Here is a 23408-nt window from a genome sequence, read left to right as displayed (position 1 = left end):
TCAGGACTGGGCTTAAATGTGGCCTGGCCTCTGACTAGCAGGGGGCCTGGAGGCCCCTCTCCGGGGGTCACGGTGCGGCCCTCGCAGGGACCGGGTGGTGCCGTGCTGTGTCCAGGAGGACACTAAATGGGTCCCCACCTACCCCTCATCTTCTGCCTTCACCCCACTTCCTTTGGGTTTCCTCTCCTTCGGGCAGAGCGGTTCGGGCTGAGAGGCTTTGTGAGGGACTTTCTGAGCCTTCCCGAAGTGTGTGCCCCGGTTTGTGATCCCGCTGCCTGGACCTCAGGGTGCCTCCAGAGGCCAGTCAGCTTCCTCCACGGCAAGCAAGAGACACTCAGACTGGTGTAAGCAGAGAAGGAATGTTCTGGAAGGATACCAGGCGCCTTGCAGAGGGGATAGCAGAGTGGGAACTGTGCCCTGGGCTCCCAAATCCGGGGAGAAAGTTCCGAGGGCCCCGGCTCAGGTCACCTGGCCACCCTTGACTGACAGCCCCGCCGAGGCAGGATCTCGCGGGGTGGGGGGCTGTCTCCCCAAGTCAGAGTCCGTCAGCCTCCGCACAAGGAAAGGCAGGCGAGTCACAGCGCCCAGTGCAAGACACTCACTGCCCTGGGGAAAGCCAGGCCGGACCCTGGTGCGTTCCTTCCCGGCTGACATCTGGTTTCCTCGGCTCAGAGACCAGTCGTGGGAGAAAGGTCCCAGTGTGTCCCAGAAAGGTCCCAAAGGCTGGCTCTGGTTTCGTCCCACGGAGCCACCAGCCTGTCAGGAGAGGGAAGCCCTCGGCTTTGGGGGCTGAGGGCAGCTCTGGGGTCGTGGGTTCCTGGGAGGGTCTGTCGCCAGGCTGGGAGGCCTCCCCCAGGGCCTGAGCTCGTGATTCCAGGGGTGGGCCCGGGAAGCCCCCTCGGCTCCTTCTGACTCGCTCTCATCCCTTCTGGGCCATGAGGCCTCGGCTGCCTTCCAGTACCACCTCTCCTGCCCTCCGGCCGGGAAGCCAACAGAGCCGTCCCCAGTGGTGTCCTCATCCCCACAGCTGCTCACACGGGTCTTGTTTACGGACAGCTGCATTTATCCCTCAGTCGACAAGCTGTTTCCCTCCATCCGTCTTGCTGGGTGTCCGTCCAGACCTCCAGCGGGGCAACCGCAGCCGATTTCCCACCCTCTCTGGGCTGTGGGGCTGACAAGACTTACTTCAAAGGCTTATTGTGAGGACCGAAGGAGAAATGTCCACGTAACTCCAACGTAGCCGGACCCCCGTGAGCCCCTTGCCTGCACACCGGCCCACGGGGAGCACGCAAGAACACGTTAGACTCCAGACGCGTTGAGAAAGACGCATCCGAGAGTTTGTTGGGGTCGCACAAGTTGACGCAAGGGGAGACTCATCCAGTAGGACGGTGCTTCCCCAAATTCCCTTTTGAGCAGCTGCCCCTGCAACCCCCCCACCTTCCCTCTCCGGGCACCTGCCCATCCACCGAAGCAACCTTGCCTCTTTCCCTCTCCCGCTTGCATTTCCTCCAGAAGTTTGATTTCTGAGCCACGCAAAGGATTCCTTTTCCTTGTTGGACGAGGGGTGGGCTCTTGGAAGCCGCCTTGACTCGCTTTGATTTCTTCGTCGGCACGTGTGTGACGTTCCCAAGCGGCACATGCTCTCTCCTGGCGGCTGTGTAACCAACAGCGCTGCTGGCTCCCAGATCAAGCGGCCCCTCCCACCCCTGCGGAGGGGGATCTCTGCAGAGGCAGAAGCTCGGGGGGCTGCTCAGAGGGTGCTGGCCTTCAGAGCCCAGCTGCCCTCGGCACGCGAGACTCCCCTCTGGGTCTGCAGCCTCTGCCCAGACCCACGGATTCATTATGGGGCTGGGCCTTCCTCCTGCCCGAACAGCCCTGTGGGAATCGGGGCTCGTCACGCTTGAACGACACGTTTCCGTGCAAGTTCGTTCGGGAGAGTAAATCGATACCAAGTGGGACTGCGATCTGGTCATGCCTCTGCCTAGTGCCTTTGCTGGCTCCCCGGCACTGTCAGGGCAGAGGCCCGGCTCTCTGGGACATCCTCTAGCGCCTCGGTGGTCTGTGCTGTGCTCACCTCTCAGCTGCCCCTGCACCATCACCCCGGGTCCTTTGCGTGTACTGCTCTCCGTCTACAGCAATCTTAACCATGCCTCCCTTCGCCCTGTGGGCTGCCTCTGACTCAGTCTCCTGGCTGAGCCTCATATCACTCTGCCCGGGAACAGGAGGCCCCTCTCAGGATCAAGGACACCTGTCCTACCCCCTCGGAGCCCTTCTTGGCCTGACTCAGAAGCACCTGCTTTCTTCTCTAGAGTCCCCCTACCAGAGTCTGAGCTCCGGGAGGGCAGGGACCGCGCCTGTCTGGCTACCGTTGTGTCCTCAGCCCCTGCTCTGTGGTGGGGACTCATACAAGGCTCAACTGAGTGAACGAAGGCTCTTATTTCACTGAGATGCCACGCTGAAGTCTTGGTTTTGGTTCGAAAAGATTCACTCCCTATTCATCTTTTAAATGATGTCTTCGTTGGCTTTAAGTCAGTTTTTTAAAGCAATAAATATTTGGCTTTGGTTCTTGGTTCAACGTGAAATATGGTTTGTCAGGGTTTGGGAATCCCGGTTTTGCCTGGTTTCTGTATAAAGGAAAACTCCATCAAATTAATTATTTGTTCCTGAAAAAAAATTCACAGCTAGCGGTCTGATTAAATTAAATTTCCCCCACGGCATCCCCCGCCCCTCTCCTGGCCCCCGATCTGGGGATCCCCAGTGAGAGATTGCTGCAGGGTCCCACATCAGGCCAGCCCTGGCGTGCGTGGGGAGAGCTCCCGGTGGCCGGTCCATTTTCTGTTTCCGTTTTCAGATGATTTAATGGTCTGAGGGAGAATGCTTTGAAAAGAACCCCTGCCCTCCCCCCCCACCCCAGAGCCCTTCAGCAGGTTAGTTTAGCTTAGTAATTAGCAATCACAATATGAGCTGGGATAATTATCCCCAAAAGTCAAAAGAAAAACACAGATGTTTTTAAAGCTGCGCAGTTGAGATTTTGCCTTTCAATTGTAATAATTTAGCATGTGAAATGGATTAGATGCCGGCTTTTCCTGGGACTTAATTTCCAAGGTAGGTTAAGGAAAGCCTTGCTGTTTTTGAAAAGAAGGGTCTTGGATGGGGGAGGGGGTGGTGCAGCTGGGATGGGGGGAGGTGGGGGGAGGTCACACATACAAGCATGACAATTTCCAGAACCTAGAAAGAAGCAAGGGAGGCCAGATTGAAAACGGAAAAGGCGTGGCCAAATGGGACCCCCGTCAGGTTTTAGCGCAGGGGCTAGTCCTTCCCACGGGCTCGCCTGTGCCACCCTTCAGGGCCCTTGGGAAGTTTTACTCCCCTGGGGAAACAGAGCTGCATTGGCCTTGGGTCAAGGGACTTGGGTTTGAGTTTCCGAATTGCTACTGACTCGTTTTTTGCTGGTAGGCCCTGTCCCCTCTCAAGGCCTTGGCTCCTTCAACTGTGAAATGGAAGTTGGTTTCGGAGATCAATAGTTTCTAGATTGTGTTCTGCCGAATTGTAGTTCTGAGAGATGTTAAAAAAACCAAAGGACTTGGTGGACAACATCTTTCCCCGAGGGCAGTGGTTCTCAACCCCCCCCCCCCCCCAGACATTTGGTAACGTCTGCATTTTTTGGTTGTCACAGCGGGGAGGGGGTGGGTTGAACAAGTAGAGAGGCCAGGGATGCTGCTGACATGCCCAGGGCAGTCCCCACAACAAAGACTTATCTGGCCCCAATGAGGTTGAGAAATGCTGCCTTGGGGTCCCAGAACCTATTTGAATATGAAACACTAAGAGTAGCCGAGGGATCCTTTTAACTTTTCAGCCAGAATTTCTGAAATTTATGTGCAGGCAGAATCCCTTTTGCTTTCCCACCTCGCAGTGAGATTGATATTCCTTAGAACCCACGCTGGGAAACGCAGAGCTGTATGTAGGCTAAGGTTTCCTTCCGCTTCGGCCATCTTGGACGGTCTCTCCATGGAGCGGAAATCCCAAGAACGACGCAGGGGCTTCCGGTGTGGGGCGTGGCTCAGAGGGAACGTTCGGGAATGGCCAGGGGGTTCAATCAAAGCTGGTCTGCTCAGCCCCCCTTCTCTGAAGCAGATCCTGAAATGGAGACGCTTGTTGGAGTGGTTGGTTGGAAAGGAGCTCTCAGGAGAAGAGTGGGGGAGGCGGCTGGGGCAGGGGAAGGAGCTAAGCGAGGAGGTGGTTTCTGCCCGAGACTCGTTTCCACCTGATCCCGCGGTGGGGGCGGGGGGGGGTGCTCTGGGGTGCGAGTCGCATCACTGTTGAGGCGGCCTTGGGTCAGGAGGCCAGTGTAGCGTTCACTACTCCATGGAGTCCCTCCAACTTTGGCCTTGGTCTAGAGGAGGGCATAGCCCCGGCAGAGGTCAGTGTTCTGGAGAATGGAGGACGCTGTGCCTTGTGATCGGCCACCCCTCGAGGCTTCCAAGGTCTGACTGCCTGGGCGGGTGGGAGAGGAAACCACTGAGGCTCCAACCGCTGGAAGCCCTGGGGCGGGAGGGAAAAAAAATACGGTCTGTGCGGAAACAGCCTGCCTCGGCCCCTCTCTTCGAGTTGGGGGGCGCTCCGGGGCTCACTCCCACCGTCAGGCCACAAACTCAAAGTTCCTTTCTGCATCTCGCCAACACCCAGTGAGCGGCGTGCACGGCGGGGTACGTGCCCTTCTCTCTCCTTTCAACCGGTATTTGGGCTTTTAAAATTTCTCTCCCCCAGCTTCCTGGGATCCTACTGCTGCTGCTAATCATGGGGGCGTCCATGGGAGCGCAGTGGCTGGCGGGGGAGACTGCGGAAGGAGAAGGAGCCGCCAGCCGCTCAGCCCCCCCGGGAACACCCGCCTCGGCCGGGCCCTGACGCTGGAGGTGGCCTCGGAGCAAGAACGCGGTGTTCCGAGCCGTCCGAGGTCGCACGGCGGGTAGGTGCCAAGGAATCGGGACTTCTGGGCCCCTCGGGTGGGCCACGTGCCCTCTTCAGAGTGCAGGGTCAAGGCTGGTGACGGAGTACATAATTATTCAATTTATTGTTGGAGATTTGGGGTGGGTTTTTTTTTTTTTTTTCCAGACTTTTCAATATTATAAGTGAAAACTCAATACACCTTTCGTATATTCAGCTGTGCCCACGGCTTCACCAATTCCTTTGGGATACGGTCTGAGCACGTTTGCTGGGCAGGGGGCGCCTGGGGGGCTCCGTCGGTTAAGTGTCCGACTTTGGGTCCGGTCACGATCTCACCGTTCGTGAGTTCGAGCCCCGCATCGGGCTCCGGGCTGACAGCTCGGAGCCTGGAGCCTGCTTCGGATTCTGTGTCTCCCTCTCTCTCTCTCTGCCCCTCCCCTGCTCACGCTCTCTCTGTCTCTCAAAAATAAATAAACATTGAAAAAAAAAAAACCATTTGCTGGGTCAAATTTACCCACATCTTAATGTCCTCTCGAACATGCTGCCAGACTGCCCTTCAGAACGACTGGCACTTGAAATGCCCCGTGTCCGTGTAGGGAGGGCTTCTTTCTTTTCTTTTCTTTTCTTTTCTTTTCTTTTCTTTTCTTTTCTTTTCTTTTCTTTTCTTTTCTTTCTTTTTCTTTCTTTCTTTCTTTCTTTCTTTCTTTCTTTCTTTCTTTCTTTCTTTCTTTCTTCTCTTTCTTCCCTCTTTCTTTCTTTCTTTCTTTCTTTCTTTTCTCTTTCTTTCCTCCTTACTTTCTCTCTCTCTCTCTTTCTTTCATATAATTTATTGTCAAGTTGGCTTCCATACAGCACCCAGTGCTCATCCCAACAAGTAGGAGGGCTCATTTCTTTGCATCTTCGCCGGGACCGGGTATTATCTCTGCTAAGTTATTAGGAGGAAAGTATCATCTTAGCGTTTTAATTTGCTTTCATTTGTTTGCTGGTGAGACTGAACATTGTTTCCCCATGCTTTTTTTTTTTTTATGTTTATTATTTTGAGAGATAGCCTGCGCACGAGTGGGGGAGGAGCAGAGAGAAAGGGACAGAGAGAATCCCAAGCAGGCTCCGCAGTGTCAGCACAAATTCTGACGCGGGGCTCGAATTCACCAACTGTGAGATCGTGACCTGAGCTGAAACCAGACGCTTAACCGACGGAGCCACCCAGGCGCCCCTGCTTCCTCTATGCTTCTCGACCGTTCGCATCCCTTCTGTGAATTGCCGACTCATCGTGTGGCCCGCTGTCGTCCTGGTCGTCCGTGTTCCAGGCGCACGTCTCACCTACCTTTCCTAGTTCATTGTCTGCCTTGTTTTCATTTTACTGGAATCCTAGCTTTGACACCTTGGCCCTCCAGGTAGAGATGGGTCGCCAGGAAGTGGCAACTGTGAACCTTTAGGTTAAGGGATTATCGGCGCCCCCATCCCATCCTCCACTAGGGCCAGAGAGTTCTGTGGGGAGGAAGTTCAAGGGGTCAGAGCGTCTCCTGCTCTTCATTCCACAATTCATGCCAATTGCCCAATTTAGAGTGATTTGGTGGCAAATCTTGGCAGGAGGACGTCGTGCGTTTCCGCGTGACGCAGGGCAGCTGAGGATGTTTTCGTTTTCTTGGGCGGCGGGTCAGGAAGCGCCACGGCGGCCTCTGGGGCCGAGTGACCAGAGCCCTGGCCTCGGGGCCGGACGGATCCGGGACAGGCCTGACTCTGTGCGACGGTGGGGAGTCATCTGACCCCCCTGAGTCTGGGCGTCTCCGAGACGGGCTCTCACACGGCCCACGGTGTTGTTGGGGCGATCCGAGGGTTGGCTGATGTGAACGTGGTTCCGCCCGGCGAGTGGTGATCTGAGGGACTAGAAACGACTCCCTTTCACTTCGTCCCGAGTCGTGACGTGCCGTACGAGGAATGTTTATTTATGCCTACCCTCCGCGTGCCGTGATTCCATTTCCTCTCTGCAGGCGTACAACGTGACTGTTTTCCACGGCGCCGAACGGACTTTCGCCGCCACGTCCCCTGGGCTGTGGGGTCCTCTCTGAACCGAACCCGGGGTCATGCACTTCACAGGAGACCCCTGCCGGCTGCAAAGCAGCAGGAAAGGGACTGCCTCGGTCCACTGGGGCTGTCGTGCCAACATGCCACCCACCGCGGAGCTTGCAGACAGCAGACATTTGCCACTTACCGGTCTGGAGGCAGGAAGCCTGAGGTCAGGCGGCCAGCGTCGCCGGGCGAGCGCTGTCTTCCTGGCTCGTAGCTGCGCCTCCTTGCCGTGTCCTCGGCGGGAGGAAGGGGCGAGGGAGCGCTCTGGGGTCTCCTCCAGAAGAGCGCTCGTCCTGTCACCTAATCACCTAATCCCAAAGGCCCGCTTCCTAAGAACGTCACCTTTCGGGGTTAGAGTTTCTACACGTGAATTGGGTGAGGGGGACGCCAACCCGTGGCCCATAGCAGCCATTTGGCAATTTCCCTTCCGAAGGAAATGGGGGCGCTTTGTTACTAAGCGTAGCCCAAGCATAAACCGGTTGTGACAACGGCGGGGGCTGAGTGAGCGCCGGGCCCCGCGCCCAGTGCTTCCGAGGCCCGAGTCCCTACGCTCGTGGGACTGTCGCCGTGGAGGCCCCACCTAGCTCTCCCTCAGGGACATCTGGGGGACGACTCAGAGACACCCCCCCCCAACAGACACATAGGTACACACGACACCTTCACAACACACACGTGTACGACACTCACGTGTCCCGTGCCCACAGACCCGGCCTGGAGCGCTGGGCTTGTTCTGGATCATCACATGGGAAGAAGAACAAACACAGACCGAGGCCCGAACACAGAGGGAGGGAGGTGTGGACCCCGCTCCCGCGGGGAAACCGGGAAGGTGCCGGCCCGGAGAAGAGAAAACTCAGACGGGCCGGTAAACGTTCTTCCAACAGTCCGAGAACTTTCCTGGGGCAAAGGGTGGTTCGGTGAGGCCCAAAGATCCACAGAACGGGGACCGGAGGGGGACATCTTAGAGGAGCAGATTCCGGCTCAAAGAGGAGCAGAATTACTTGTTCATTAAGTGGACAGGGGGCACCTCGCCTGGGCCGGGCGCGGGGATGAAGGTGCAGAGGCGGGTCTGGTGAGGAGAAGGGCTCGCCTCCCTCCACTTCCTGCTCCCCCGGGGAAGAGAAGCTGAAGGGATGAGCGAGCTGGGGTGTCTGTGAGGGCTGAAGGAGACGTGCAGGGCTCCTGAGGTGTGCTGCGGGCCGGGCTCCGTCGGCGGGAGTGAGCTCCCCGTCAGGGGCTGTGGCCAAGCCGCAGCTGAGCAGCCCGTGGGCAAGGACGCTGGCCGGGGACTTCGAGACCCGGAGGGGGGTGCGAAATCGACGCTCCGCCAGCTCACGCTTACCCAGGACTCAGAAACTGCCGATGTTCCGTGGGTGCTTCTCACAGAAAAGGGATCAGGAAGAGGAAGTGGCAATGCTTTCTTCACCTCCCCCCCCCCCACCACCATTGTTCCCCGTCCCTCTTCAAGTGGCCTTCCTTAAGCACATCTCTAGCATCCGTGGAAGGAAATTAAGAGTGGTCCAGCAGCCTGGGTGACCATCGTCTTGGCAAAAAGAAAAGAAAAAGAAAAAAAGGAAAGGAAAGGGGAAAAAAGGTGGTGGGGAGGCCCAGCATGCTTCAGCGGGTGATCATTTCAGGCTGGGAGGGCCTCAGACGCAGAACAGAGAAGGAGAAAGAGCCAGGAGCGTGGACCAGTGGGCAGAGAGACTGGTTTCAGGCTTCTGCTTTATAGCTTACCGCTGTGTGCCTTGAAGCAAGTCACTTACCCTTTCTGGGCCTCTGCTGTAGTCCGAGGAGATCGCACTGGTTGATTTTTATGGCCACGCCAGGCCCCAAAGGACTGCAAGAAACCCTGTACTTCCGGGGCCCACGACAGGCGCCCACGCGGGGTGGGCGGGCCAGCCCACCCCACAGCAGCTGCCGGGCTGAGATCAAACATCTAAACAGGGGTGTTTGGGGAGTGATGCTATTTATTCCTCTCTGGGTTTCCGAACAAAACCCCAGAAGCAGGAACCGCTGCTCAGCTCCCACAGGTTTCTTTCCAAGGATGCTATGTGCTAACCAAAGACAGATGCATCAGCACCGAGAGTTTTCTTTAAACTCTCCTCTGTAAAAGTCCAAGCCACACACACCATTTTTCTGCTACTTGGACCGTAGCTTTAAATAGATATCCTTAGGGCCTCAGATTTCTGAAGCATGAGGCAAAATCCACAAACGGCCAAGAGCAAATGGGAAAATTAAAAGTTTCAGGAACTATATTTAAGAATTTACGACGAGCATGCAACAAGTTGTATGAAACGACTCAGAGGCGCTAGCTGGTTCTCATCCCTCCCAAGCCTTGGGCCAAATGGATGCTGGCAACGTGCCAGCCAATTAGCCTGACCTTTGAAAGATTCCTCTAGAGCCCGTGAGACAGGTTGACATCTACTCCCTCAACCAGCCTTCGCCCCAGGGGATGCGAGCAGGGCCAGCTTCACCGGGAGCAGATGGCCGTGTGCTTACGAGCGTCCCATGCTTGGTTTAATGCCTGGCTATCCCGTCTTAAAAGTCTCAGTGATTTTTGAACAAGGGACTCTGCGTTGTCGTTTTGAACCGGGCCCTACACGTTATGCAACCTGTCTGAAGCCACTTTCCCTAGGCAATCGCTGAACTGGCGGCAGTGTGCTTAATTTCTGGTCCACATCGATTTAGCTTTCGTAAGAACCAGAGGTGGAACTTGGGTCTTATTAGCACATGACTCAGCCGACTGAGCTGTCCGGAGTCAGCGTCCAACACAAAGGAAAGGTGGGTTCTTTGGCTCAGAGAAATAAACTCAGCCCTGTCTTATACATAATTGTCCTCACATGTAACTCCAAATAGAATTGCCCAAACTTCTACAAACTTGGTGGGGCACCTCTGAAGACCATAAGAGAGTGTTGACCTTCCAACACTTGACTTAGATGAGCTAGATCGGGGTGAGCAAACTACAGCCTGTGGGTCAAATCTGGCTTGCCACCTGGTTTTTATAAATAAAGTTTTATTGAAACGCCGCCACCCCCATTCACTTGCGTGTTGTCCATGGCTGTTTTGGTGCTACAATGGCAGAGTTGACAATTTGTGAGAGGTGGTAGGTCCAGCAAAGCCTAAAATATTTACCGTCGGGCCCTTTACAGAAGAAGTTTGCCAACGCCTCTCTAGCTATTAGAATTGCTAAGTTTCCAGAATACACTAGCAACCTTCTGAAAACACAGCTTTTAAGAATAATGTTATACCCTTGGGATAGGAAATGATGACTTAGACATAAACCATAAGTGAAAAAGATTTATAAGTTTGGTTGCATTGAAATAAAAAGTTCTACATGGCAAAAGCCACCATCAGCAAGGCTAAAAAGCAGGCAGCTGGCTGGGGAGAAAATGTTGTCCAAACTTTAAACAGAACGCAATTCAGATGAGTTGAGGAAATCCTGAAAAGCCAAGAAAGGCAGAAAAAAAGCAGGCAAAAGGTATGTATAGAAAATTCTAGAAGAAATAAAAATGACCGAAACCCATGTGAAGAGACACTCCCATTTAAAAATCGGGAATATGCAAATTAAAACAAGATGCTGTTTTTCACCCCTACGATGGGCAAACAGTGTTGAAGTCTGATAGTTTCACATACACACGGTTGCCGGAATGTGCACATACACCCTGCTGGTGGAAGAGTAAGTGGGTGCAACTGCTTTGAAGGCATAAGCCTGAGAGAGACTTTCAAAGACGTGCCAGGGAAGCAGGTATGAGGATGTGCAAGGCAGCATTGTGTATAACGGGGAGGGGGGAAATGAACCAAAAGTAGCATCTACGAACAATGGACAAATTCAGCTCCTTTGTTTCCTCTCTTTGGCATTTCTTAGCCAGTTTTGTAGCCAAAGAGGCAACATTTGCATGACGGACCCCCTTCCCCTGTGCATCCTTGTCTCTCTGTGACTTCTTTACCAGAGCTGACCCGCAGGTCATTCTGGACCTGAGCCTGTGCACAAGTGCCCTCCAGCCCTGCACACTTGGAGGAGCTCAGAGCACCCTTCCCCTCAGTGGCCAGAATGGTCTGTCACTGTGTCGGTGTGGATGGTAGAGACGCAGAGGGCCCTCACCAGGCTCCAAGGTAAACTTGGCCTTACGTGGTCAGAGCAACGTGCAGTCCCATGCAGTCCATGGGAATGCATGGATGTTTTTACTTACAGCTCTGGGTTTAAGTTCCTGCTCCTTCTCTCACTGCCTGTGTGGCCCTGAGCTCCAGAAGTTTCCATCCCGAGCTTTTACACTCTTCTCTAAGATGACACGTGTCCCTGGCGAGGAACGGAGATGCCATATGAAAACACCCAGGACAGGGCCTGGCGCCTCGAGGACCCACCTGGGGCCGGCCACGCGTGTCCTACGTAAGGTCCAAGAACCGTTTGAGAGCTCCGAGCTGGGCCAAGCGGGAAAATGAATCTCTGCCCAAGTTGGAGCTGGGGCCTCTGCCTTCTGCCGCATTTCGAGGTTACGAAAACCCAACCCTCAAAGCCTCCTGTCAAGCAATCCTCGGAGGGTCCTGCCGTTCTACATCTAAACTTCAAAACAGAAGGAACCTCAAGATGCATTTTCTACAAGCTGCTTTTTGCAAGAGCTGGGCTCTTGCGGTTGGTTTTGAGTGGCCCCGACAGTCTCTTCACACTCGGCGAGACTCTAGGCTGGAGTCTGCAAAAGGAAAGATGCGTAGAAGTGGTGCCTCTGTGTGGGTGATGTCTTCAAAGGGGCATCAAACACTCTTGATGGGCATTACCTCTGCAGAGGGGGACTGGGGGCCCGGGGTGAGAGGGAGCATCACTTTGCTGGCAAACCTTTTCATACTCTGCAGTCACCCTCCCCCATCCCCATTTATAGAAATTTATCATCATCATCATCATCACCATCATCACCATCATCACCATCATCATATTTTATATGCTTAACAAAAGAAGAGAACTTTGGGTCAAAATGGTGCTGTAAGATTCTGCTTCAAGTACCCTGACAGCTTCCCTTTTGCAAATGCTTAGAATAGCACAGAAATAAAAGACTGACACATCACAACTTGTGGGGTATGGCAAAGGCAGCATGCAGAGGACAATTTATAGCCTTAGCTGTAAATGAATTCAGTGTTTGACTCAAGTCCCGAGAAAGAACTTTGAAGTGAGTCTGCAGAAAGCAAGAATGACACATGTGAGAGCAGGAGTTAATAAAATAGAGCAAAAAAATAACCAATGGTTACACTTGAGAAACACATGAGCAGGGAAGGGTCTGGAGTTTATTACAATTTTTTTACTGGCGTAAATGACTTCAGCAATAAATGTATCATAAACACAATGACTCAATAATTGCGTGGTTATTTGTTTACCATCTGCCTTCCCTGGGATGCTATATGTTCTATGCTTGTCTATCCCCACAGTCTGACTCTCGAGAGATGTTCGTTAAACATGCGCAAGTTGAATTCGTGGGTGGAGTTCTAGCCCTGTCACCAACAGGATCTTTGAGCAAGTTATTTAACTAATCTGAACTTCCCCTTCCCAGTCTGTCAAATGGGGAGCACAAAACCCCCTTCACACGGCTGTGGCAAGAAACACATGATGTAATGCCCTTGAGTTCTCTCTGGTACAATTCCTGCACAGGGTGAAGAGTCAATAAATGGAGGGAGGGGTAATTATGAGTCAGAGAACTGGCTCAGACATAAGAGTGTATACTCTGCTTGCCAGGCAGCCCCTAGCTCTCTGAAGGGCAGCACCTGGTGCTGCTGGAAGGTTCCGAAGAGGCAGGCTTGAGTGGGAAGGGAAAATCTGGCCAAAGGGAATCACGGTGGTGGGGGAGGTCCCAACGAGATGACCAGTGCCAGTGACAAGCCTGAACTGGGTTGAGGAAGACAGTGCACCCACCCCTGCCCTGCTCGCTCTGGATTCCTTTTGCTGGAATTCTCTTCCCCAGACTTTTCCATGGCTCCGTCCTTTTGGCATATGGGTCTTGACTCAGTGTTGCCTCTGTTCCGGCCATTTGCCCTTTTGCCCTAAGATCCAGGCCCTTCCTTTCCCTGCCCTGCTATATATCACAGGCCCCGGGGGGAAATGAGTTTTCCAGGCTTGCTTGCCCACTGGCCTGTGGCTAGGTTTGGCCCTTGGGAAGTGCTGGCAACAGACCAGAGGGCAGGAGAAAGGGACGAGCCAGGGTGGTTCTAGCCCTTCTTCCCTCTCTGCTTCAGGGACCATGTCCAGCACCTGCTTTGTCTCCCTGTCGTCCAGAACCCACGGGCCAGCCCTTCCCAGTACGGTGTCCATTCCTGGGCTCTGGGACATCACTTCTTCTCTTTGTCTCCATAGGGTTGGTAGTAGCTGCCTGTTACTGATCATTGCTGGTTCGCCTCCCCGTCCCGCCTGTCTTTTCTGCCCTCCTCGCACTTCTGTGACTAGTCCTTGACGGTGAGATCCTTCTACGGAGCTGCCTGCTGTGGACTCTGCTTTCTTGATGCGCTTGATGTGAGATATCTGGTGTAAAATACCCGGGATTCCGTGGCTTTGCTTTACAATTACTCCTGTAATGCATCCAGTTTGGGAATAACTCAAAATTTCGAATTTCCTTTTCCAGAGTCATCAGACCGGTTAAGAAAGGTCAGAAATCACTAATTCCTTAGACTGCTTTGTTCCGCTTGAAGGCCATCGGTCCTGGGAGGCCCCCGTTCTCCATTAAGTGCTCAAGTGTGTGTACTCATCAGGAAGAAATGGAACAGAGAGGCCATCACTCAGATTCAGCAATGACCTGACAACATGGGCCGTGCACACAATCCATTCCAAATACCAATAAACACGTAATTATGGCATCGGAGGCCGGCAGGACTCAGCCAGCTTGGGTGGAGACTGCAGTTCTAAGCCATCTCCAGAAACACATGGGAAGGCTGAAGCCTCTGTGTTTTGAACTTCAAGGCTGCCACATACTGAACAGTCATTTCCATGTGGATGTGCCACAGCATTAGAATTGTTTGGAAATATGCATTGGATACTTACTCTTCAGGCAGCTCCTCTCCAGTGCCACTGCCTCTATCTCAGGGCTCTTCCCTTCTGGTCTGGACCCCTCCCCGCTTCCTGCTGGGTCTCCTGCTGCCAGAATACCCCTCGTCTCCCCCAGGTCCCTCCAAGCCACCCTACACGGCATCGTGAGAACCGCCCGTCCCAAATGCTTAGCCGGCCGAGTCACTCACCCACCTGATGCCCTGGAATAACTCCCCATTGCTCACAGGATAATTTCCTGATTCTTTAGCACAGCGCTCAAGGTTACTGCATGGTCTGCCCCCTGACTACCCCCCTCGGTCGACATGAACCATTCCCTCTCAACGTGGGCTTTAAACACAACTTTTCTCATGTTTCTGCCACTGCACCTGCTCAGCTACCCCTCCGTATCTTGGCTCATGCTCCTCCTCCCTCCTAGAATACTCTTTCTTTTCTTTTCCTTCTGGGGCTACCTCCTCCCTCCCTCCCCCCTCCCCCACTCAATTTTAAGATAAAATATTTGGTATCTAAGAGATGTCTCGTCCTACTGAGCTTAAGAAACGAAGTATCCCGATGCAGTCAAACCTCTCTGTACTTCCCAATCCCACAGCTCTTCCTCCCTTCCCCCCAGGTAGCCGCTATTTTGAGTTCAGGGTTTTATCATTTCTTTAAGGATCTGTATACATTCACGTGCGTGCTCATCCCTAAGCCAGACACGCTGTTGCTGAGAATGTTTTAAGACCTCGTATAACTCTACTCCTGAAACCAGTGCTACACTCTCTGTCAGCTAACTTGAATTTAAAAAAATAAATAAATACAAACCCTTATATAGATGATGTCATATTCTATGTATTCTCCAGCAACTTGCAACTTTTGCCTACTCTCGTGTTTTTGAGAGGTTCCGTGTTGTAAGCCTTAGTCAATTCACTCTCAGTCCTGTCCGATGTGCCGGTGTATGTGAAGGCGTGTATGTGTTTACATCGGTTCTCTTATTGAGGGCATTCAAGTTGCTTCTAATTTCTCTTCTTCCTTCCCTCCCTCCCTTTCTTCCTTCTTTTCCTCTCTCCCTCTCTTTCTCTCTCTCTTCTCTCACAAACCTTACTGCTGTGAACACCATCCACATATCTCCTTATGCATATGGGCAAGAGCTCTTCAAGGGTACCATGATCATGCAGAAATGGAACTGAAAATCAGAGGGCAAGTAAAATTTTCAATTGTACTAGGTGTTGTCAAATAATTTGCCGGAACGGTTGGAGTCGTTTATGTGGCTCATCAGTGGCCCATAAAGAAAATCCCCTTCAGTCTACATGGTTGCCTCAACTCTCTAACAACACATTTAAAAGATTTGGGGACAATCTCGTTATGCTTGTGATTTGGCATTCCCTGATTATAAGTGGACTGTCATGTTTCCCATTGTGTGAAACGTCTGGGTAACTTTTGCTCGTATTTCTTTTATTCTTCTAAGGATTTTTGTAAATGATTGGAAAAAAATCAAAAATATATTTTGGATAAGAATCTGTTTTGGGTTATATATATTGCTAATATCTTTTCCCTGTTTGTGGTTTGTCTTTTTCTGCTTATGGTATCTTTGATTAGCAGGAATGTTTCAAGTTTTGTCGAATTATTCTATTTTTTTCTCCTAGTGTTTCTGCTTATGTCTTTTTTCCTCCATGTAATCTGAGGCAAGGATCAGATTTCTTTCCACCTGGATAACCAATTCCCGAGCGCCATTTATCAGTCAACCCTTTCTTTACTTTATGCCAACTTTTCCAGTTGAATAAAAGCAGTGATCATAGACATCCTTGACTTATTCATCTTTTTAAAAGGAGTGCTTTTGGGGCGCCTGGGTGGCGCAGTCGGTTGAGCGTCCGACTTCAGCCGGGTCACGATCTCGCGGTCCGGGAGTTCGAGCCCCGCGTCAGGCTCTGGGCTGATGGCTCAGAGCCTGGAGCCTGTTTCCGATTCTGTGTCTCCCTCTCTCTCTGCCCCTCCCCCGTTTATGCTCTGTCTCTCTCTGTCCCAAAAATAAATAAACGTTGAAAAAAAAATTAAAAAAATAAAAATAAATAAAAGGAGTGCTTTTAAATGCTTTACCTGCAATTGTGATGCTTATATAGATTTTTAATTTATTCTTTCTATCAAGTGAAATAAATTGCCATCTTTTTCTAGATTGCTAAGATTTCATCATAAATGTTCAATTTTGTTTGATGCCTTTGTCTGCAGTTAATGAGGTGCCAATTTAATTTTTCTTTAAATCTCATTATAGTGAAATTATCAACCGTTTGCTAATAAGCCATCTTCACATTCCTACAATAGACCCAACTTGATGATTATGCATTATTATTTTGTAGTCATTGATCGATTTGGATCGCAAATATCCCATTGAGTCTTTCGCATGAGTCCCACTGAGACTTTCGCATGAAACTTGTGAATAACGTTAGCCAATGATTTTCCTTCCCCTACTGCCCTTCCCTGGTTTTATTATCGAGATTATAGTAGCCTCACAAAATGATTTCTCTTTTTCTATTTTCCAGAAGAGTTCATATAAGATTGGAAGTCGAAAGAGGGTAGAATTCTCGGGTAAAACAATCTGGGCCTCGCAGATGGTATTTAAGTAAGTATTAAGCCACTTTATTCAGTGGTCATAGAACTACTCAGATTTGTTCTCGGATCACTTTCGGTAAGTTAATTCCTGAGGACTTATGACAGAGCTCAGAGGCCGTACCCTGCGGAAAGACTTCTGTGACCACTGCTTGCCTTCGTGGGTTAAATTATTCTCCTGTTAACTCCTACGTAGCATTGACATCCGTTCACTCAAAAAGTATTTATTGAGTGTGTGCTATGCGTCCTGTTCTACACGCTAGGGAAACAACAGTGGACACAGCAGGCAGCAATCCTTGTGTGCACAAAATGTACATTCTAGAAGGGGCGGGCAGGCAATAAACAAAATAAATGAATGAATTAAACGATATCCCAGAGAGAAAAGCCCAAAACGAAAGGATGCCAAGGCAGGAAGGGCCATAAGTTGTAATACACGGTCAGAAATGTCACTGTGTACGTTCCTTCGTATAAGGGATATTTATTTGTGGGTGCTAGGCACTGGGATTACGGCGGGGGACTAACTAGACAAGCCTCTTGCTTTTGTGTTTGTATTTTAGGGGGAGACAAGTAACAAATAAATAAAAATCAGATCAGAATTATAGCTACTGCTGAAAGAGATCAGCAGGTGCTTTGACCGAGAGAGTCAGGGAAGCCTGCATGGAATGGGGTGTTGAGGGCAGACTCTTGGAGAGGGTGGCCTTGAAGCTGGGACCCGATGGAGAGAAGCAGGCAGTTGTAGAGGGTGTCATCCTGAAATGACCTGCCCCCCCCCAATCTTTCCCACTAGACTATGAGCTCCTCGAGGGAAGATATGCGTTATTCCCGTGGGTGTCCCCGACCTACCACAGGGCCTGTGTTGTAGATGTCCCAACAAGGGCAAGCAGCGAAAAGCATTTGAAAACTGATGTTAACCAGCTGCAAGAATTTGTTTATAAAGCAAATTGCCGTCATCGATTCAACAAATACGCATTGTGCCCGGGGCTGGGTTACCAGGTGAGGAGGACCTCCCCTCGAGGTGTCACAATCTCGAAGGGGGACAGACCGGGGTTATCTCGTTCACGACAGACAGTAGGCCCCAAGCAGCCCCCAGCACGGTGAGGCTGGCCTGCGGGGTGGCAGTGAGCCGGGGGCTGGGCCTCCACACAGCCCGTGTGGCACAGCCCTGGTGTGTGCCAGGCCCCGGGGGATGGAAGGATAGATACGGTGTCAGAGCTGGCCTGGGTCCTCCTCGGCCCGGGGTCTTCGAGATGGATCTGAGCCGTGACCAGACCACGGGAAGGTGAGCACACAGAGCCCGTCCGCCGATTTCTTAATGCTGGCGGGACACGAGCCAGCCCTGTTGAGAAGATGACACTGCACACATTGCCTGGGCATCCAAACCTGCACATTCTAAGTCACCGGGATGTCCCGAGGCCCATTGGTTGCGGCCATTTAAATCCCATAAGCACTTGCTTCCTCGTCTCGGGAAGCTTGGTGGGACTCATGCGTTGATCTGCATTCTAAGAGGCAGGAAAGTGTCCCCCCCCCCCCCGAGATATGCCATCAAAGCCGTGACAGCATCTGGAATTAAGAGGGCAGCCCCACGTTTCTTCATTTTGTAGCCCTGTCCAAGTCGCTTTGCGCAGCTGTCCTCAGAAGGGTCAGAAATGTGTTTATGTATCATTTGGCTAATGCTTTGTGAGGGAAGCAGACATTTGGAGGAGTCAGGAAAACAAGCTTTAAAAATACATAAATAATAACAGCATCTTGCTTCCACATTTACTCACACTTTCGTAAGTAAGCATGGGTTTCCGAGAACTTAGAACCTGCTAATTTCTTCCAGGTGCTATTCAGGAGATATTATATGTATTGAAAAGAACAGAAGTCCCCTCTACTAAAGCGAAAATTAAAATGAAATCTCCAACTACTCTCTTTTTTCAAGTGTATTTATTTCTCTTGTGAGAGAGAGAGAGAGAGAGAGAGAGGGAGAAAATGCTGTCAGTGCAGAGCCCCTCGCTGGGCTTGAACTCACGAACGAACCCCAAGATCGTGATCTGAGTCGAAACCAAGAGTCGGATGCATAACTGACTGAGCCACCTGGGGCCCCAGAATCTCCAGCTACTGTTCTCTTTTATTTTATTAAAAAAAATTTTTTTTTAATCTTTATTTTTGAGAGAGAGACAGAGTGCGAGTGGGGAGGCACAGAGAGAGAGGGAGACACAGAATCCGAAGCAGGCTCCAGGCTCCGAGCTGTCAGCGCAGAGCCCGACGCGGGGCCTGAACTCACAAACTGTGAGATCATGACCCGAGCCGAAGCACCCCTCCACCTACTATTGATGGACGCTTTGCCAACTGAGCCGCCCGGGCACCCCTCCAACTACTATTGATGGAAAGAGTAATGGACAGTTTAGGACAGAACCTAAAGAACAACAAAGGTGCAGGATCGAGCAGGTACCTTCTCAAATACTCCAGGTATCCACTGCCACTGTTGGGTCAAACCAATCTTGGCGCACAAGCCGTCTCCGGATTCCTTCAGGAACCGCTGGGAGCCGCACGGATGCCCCGAATGCTGGACTCAAAGCCCTCGTCAGCAGCATTCACCCGTCTGCAAACGAGTCTTTGTTTGTGACCGCACTTCAGCTAGGTGTCCTGGTTAGGGCTTGTCAGGTATAGTTAGCCCCCTGCTTTGATGGGGAAACCGAGGCCCTGAGAATCTGATTAGTCATCTAGTCCTCTTCTCCCCTTCTCCATCCCCACTGCTGTCACCATAGAGCAGATGTCACCCTGCGGTCCCTGCCCTTGGAGGCCACAGTGATCCCATCCCTGGCCTCCATGCATCCAGATGTATCCGTTTCTGCTCCTCCGTGGCCCCGGGACAGCTAAGGAGCTAGTGCCATGGTGGCAGATGGGACTGTGTGCCGTCATCCCGCAGGGCCGCCGGAGGGAGGGACTGGGTATTAGTCATACCCGTAGCTGCTGCCTGCACCAGCCGAAGCAGAGTAAGGGGCACAGCGAATGGCTTTGAACTCATGTGTAAGCGAATGCAGGAGAAAAGACCTAAAAAGGGAAGGAGGGCCCCAAGTTTGTTTGGTGACTTGGGAGCAGAGCTAAGGGGAAACGGCCAGGCCCCTGACTCCTGGTTTAGGGTCCTTCCCGTGCCGTCGCGACCCCTTTTCGAGTTGCAGGAGGGTTTTGAATTTTGTCAAATTACTCTATTTGCTTTGAAAACCTTGATGCAGAGGGGCGCCTGGGTGGCTCAGCCGGCAAAGCGTCCGACTTCGGCTCAGGTCATGATCTCACGGTCCGTGGGTCCGAGCCCCGCGTCGGGCTCTGTGCTGACAGCTCAGAACCTGGAGCCTGCTTCAGATTCTGTGTCTCCCTCTTTCTCTGACCCTCCCCCGTTCATGCTCTCTCTCTCTCTGTCTCAAAAATAAATAAATGTTAAAAAAAAAAATTTAAAAAAAAGAAAAGAAAACCTTGATGTAGAATAATTTTTTTTCTTTTTTCTTTTCTTCTCTCTCTCTTTTTTTTTTTTACAGCCATCAATTTACAGAAGGGTGATGGGTCGCCCGGGTGGCTCAGTCGGTGAAGCGTCTGACTCTTGGTTTCCGCTCAGGTCATGATCCTGTGGCTTTGTGAGTTCCAGCCCCGCATCAGGCTCTGAACTGACAGCGTGGAACCTGCTTGGGATTCTCTCTCTCTCTCTTTTTCTGCCCCTCCCCCACTTGCACTGTCTCTGTCTCAACATAAATAAGTAAACTTAAAAAAATTTTTAAAAAAGTGATCACGGGTGAGATCATGACCTCCTGGGTGAAGGCAAAACCCATCAAGGGCCCACCTCGGTCCTTGCCTTTAACTGCAACTGGGGGAGGTAAAGTGGGGGTGTGGGGGGGCGGGGGCAAGACTCTTCCCGTGGAGAAGCTGTCCATGCAGCTTCTGGAGGGTAAGCCCCTCGGCGTCCACCTGCCTTAGAAGCCAGGCCCTCCCTGGGACACCCCGCACCCCGGCCCTGGGCCGGTCTCATGCCACAGTCTCTTCGGACACACAGTGCCGTGTGCTGTGGGGTCACCAGATTGCGCTCTCGGCATGCAGCCCCTGTCCCCGGGGCCCCGGGATCCGACATCCACAACTGCAGGCGACCACAGCCCCACCTTCTTCTTTCCCGCCTACTCACATCGGACCAACACTTTTGTTTCTTCTTCTGAGATGGCCATCTGTGGGATTAAGCGGACTGGTCATTTGGGGAAGTATACAAATGTTAAAAATACGTAAAAAAGAAAAAAAAAAAAAAAGAATCTCAACCAGGTTTTGAAATGGAGCCATTGCCTTCAAAACCAAGCCAGGAGCTCAGTGGGTGCTCCATAAACATTTGCGCAGTGTGTGAATGAAAATGTCAAATCCTTGAACCATAGGCAGGGAAAATGATCACAGGGCAGCGGACTTGTGAATTCTCTATTTTAGCTTGTTCTTGCTTTAAGAAAAGTGCATGTGCCAATGTTAATGTTTAATATCTAGGAAGCCCCGGGTTCCAGCCTGAGGCTAACGAGAAATATCTGTGACTCTGGAGAGATTCGTTGAAGTGACAGCAGAAAAAGGATAAGAATGGCTTCTGCCCCAGGGTCTGCGGGGAAATCCCAAGACGCTTGGTGAAACGCTCTCCGTGATGTTATTGCAAAAGGCTTTTCCCCTTATTTAATTCCTTGAGCCGTTTTGTTTCCTTCTTTATTCTGCCATGCCGTTGCTCGAGACTCCCAGCTCCCATCACCCCTCATTATTTCCTGTATTCTGGGTTTGCTCCAGACCCCCAGGGCCTACACTGCATAATGCCTCTCGGGCTGTGACCCGAATCCAGGGAGCACAGGGCAAGTTGAGAGAGGAGAGAAAGAGAAACCAGAAAGCCACCGAGGGGAAGGAGAAAAGGAAGAGGCAGTTTCTACCTGCTCGTCCCGCCCCACCCTGCTGGTCACAGGGCCTCTCTCTCTCTCTCTCTCTCTCTCTCTCTCTCTCTCCACAACACGGCTGCAGCCACAGGAGAGACAGTGGGTGGGAGGATGTTACTCGCCTGGCATCTGATGTGCTGGCCATGAGCCCTGGGTAGCCAAACACAGGGACACACAGCCTCTCCACACGCTAAGGCTTTGGTGTGAGCTGCATTCCTGGGTGGCTGCCTCAGTTTCCCCGCTCAGTACTCCAGGTCTTAGCCCAGTCCTGACAACTGTCCGGAGCTGCAGGAATCCTCAGGGGGGACTTGGCATCCCTTAGGGTCTTCCCCACCCCCCCTGGCCAGCCCAGACAAAGCGGTCTCCTACGTAGTAGAGTTAAAGTCCCTTTAAATGCCCTTCTGACCCCCGCAGGCTAGTGTAGAGTTCTGAGGTTCCTGCGCGCTTCAAACCCAGGCCCATGGTGTGCGCGTCGGAGGGCGTGTGTGTGCATGCACATGTGTGTGCAAGAGGCTATCGAGTGTCTCTTCCCCATCCTCTTTAAAAAAAAATTTTTTTAACATTTATTCATTTTTGAGAGGCAGAGAGAGACAGGGCACGAGCAGGGGAGGGACAGAGAGAGGGAGACATAGAATCTGAAGCAGGCTCCAGGCACAGAGCCCGAGGCGGGGCTCGAACCCACGAACCATGAGATCATGACCTGAGCCGATGCTGGACGCTTACCCCACCGAGCCCCCAGATGTCCCCTTTCCCCTTCCTTCCACTTCCAGGGAAGGAGCAATGCCTCCCAGCTTCTCCCCAGCGGTGAAGAGGGAGCTACCACATTCTCTCAAGTGTCCTGGGGGGAGAGGAGGCGCCCGCACGGGATGGGATTGTCACGGTGGTCTGGCCACTGCTGGGGCAGAGGGAAGAGAGTGGCATCTGGAGAACCTGAGTCCGGGTCCTGGTCCTCGTGTGTGTGTGTGTGTGTGTGTGTGTATGTGTGTGTGTGTGTGTGTATGTGTGTGTGTGTGTGTGTATGTGTGTGTCCCTATGCACGGTTCCTCACCAATCTGGGGCTCAGCTCGCACACCTCTAACACCGAGGCGCTGCTGACAACCAGCTTCTCAAAACTTCTGGCAGCTTCGAACAACACTGGGTCAGCGGCTGCCTAGTGGGCGGAGCTCAGACCCCAAAAGCAGCCACCGCTCCTCTGCCCTGGGGACCAGGCAATCTAGCTTCAAACAGCCTCTCCTTTAGAGAGCGGGACTAGCTGTTCATGAACAGGCAGCGGAGGCTGACGAGGGGCGGCCGGCCCTCTGACACGAGCAAGCAGGGTCGGCTGCCGGGTGGTGGCTGCCTCCCACACTTTGATGCCCTGGCACAGGGCCTGGACCCCAGCCCTGTGGGCCTCTTCCTTTAACGACAATAGGAGCAGGTACGAGTGGATGGCACTCCTTTGAGCTGACAGATACTAAAGGCCCGGGTGCTTCTGGAAACATCCAGGGAGGAATTGTAGGCGGTCAGAGCTGCAGCCGGAATCAGAACTGGAAACCCCTGTGTGACATTAATTACCCCACTTGGAGATAAGAGCAGTGCTTCCCAGGAAGCCTTTAACATCACGGCCCCGGACGACTCAGGGCTGCGCACGGGGAGAACGAGGCTCGTCAATTATGCATGGCCAGGGCGTGCGACGCGATGGAGTCAGCTCGGCCCTGAGTGGTCGGGAGCGGGGGCCTGAGCCTCGGACCACGATCCCCTGGGGGGAAGGGAAATGGGATGTGGCTCATCTCCAGGCTGCTCCTCCCCACCTGGGCTGTGCCGCCCCTCGGGAGTGACTCAGAGTGAGAAAGAAATCCTTTGAGTGGTTGAAGGTCAAAAAGGGAAGATAATTGTCG

The 23408-nt window shown here is 52.3% G+C and overlaps 2 long non-coding RNA genes across 2 annotated transcripts; one reads left to right on the top strand and one right to left on the bottom strand.

Moving 5' to 3' along the window:
* Positions 1 to 345: 345 nt before the first annotated feature.
* Positions 346 to 4011, bottom strand: LOC123380944. Its single transcript, XR_006587401.1, has 2 exons — positions 3907 to 4011; positions 346 to 2624 (listed from the first exon to the last, which is right to left on the bottom strand). It is a non-coding gene; the product is annotated as an uncharacterized LOC123380944 (long non-coding RNA).
* A 48-nt stretch (positions 4012 to 4059) lies between these two features.
* Positions 4060 to 15810, top strand: LOC109492751. The gene is made up of 4 exons (XR_002736963.2): positions 4060 to 4163; positions 4768 to 4966; positions 13349 to 13447; positions 13614 to 15810. It is a non-coding gene; the product is annotated as an uncharacterized LOC109492751 (long non-coding RNA).
* The last annotated feature ends 7598 nt before the right edge of the window (positions 15811 to 23408 follow it).

This window comes from Felis catus, chromosome D2 (assembly GCF_018350175.1).
Source record: "Felis catus isolate Fca126 chromosome D2, F.catus_Fca126_mat1.0, whole genome shotgun sequence".
In the NCBI taxonomy this organism is placed as follows: domain Eukaryota; kingdom Metazoa; phylum Chordata; class Mammalia; order Carnivora; family Felidae; genus Felis; species Felis catus.
This window is presented reverse-complemented; position numbering and strand designations above follow the sequence as displayed.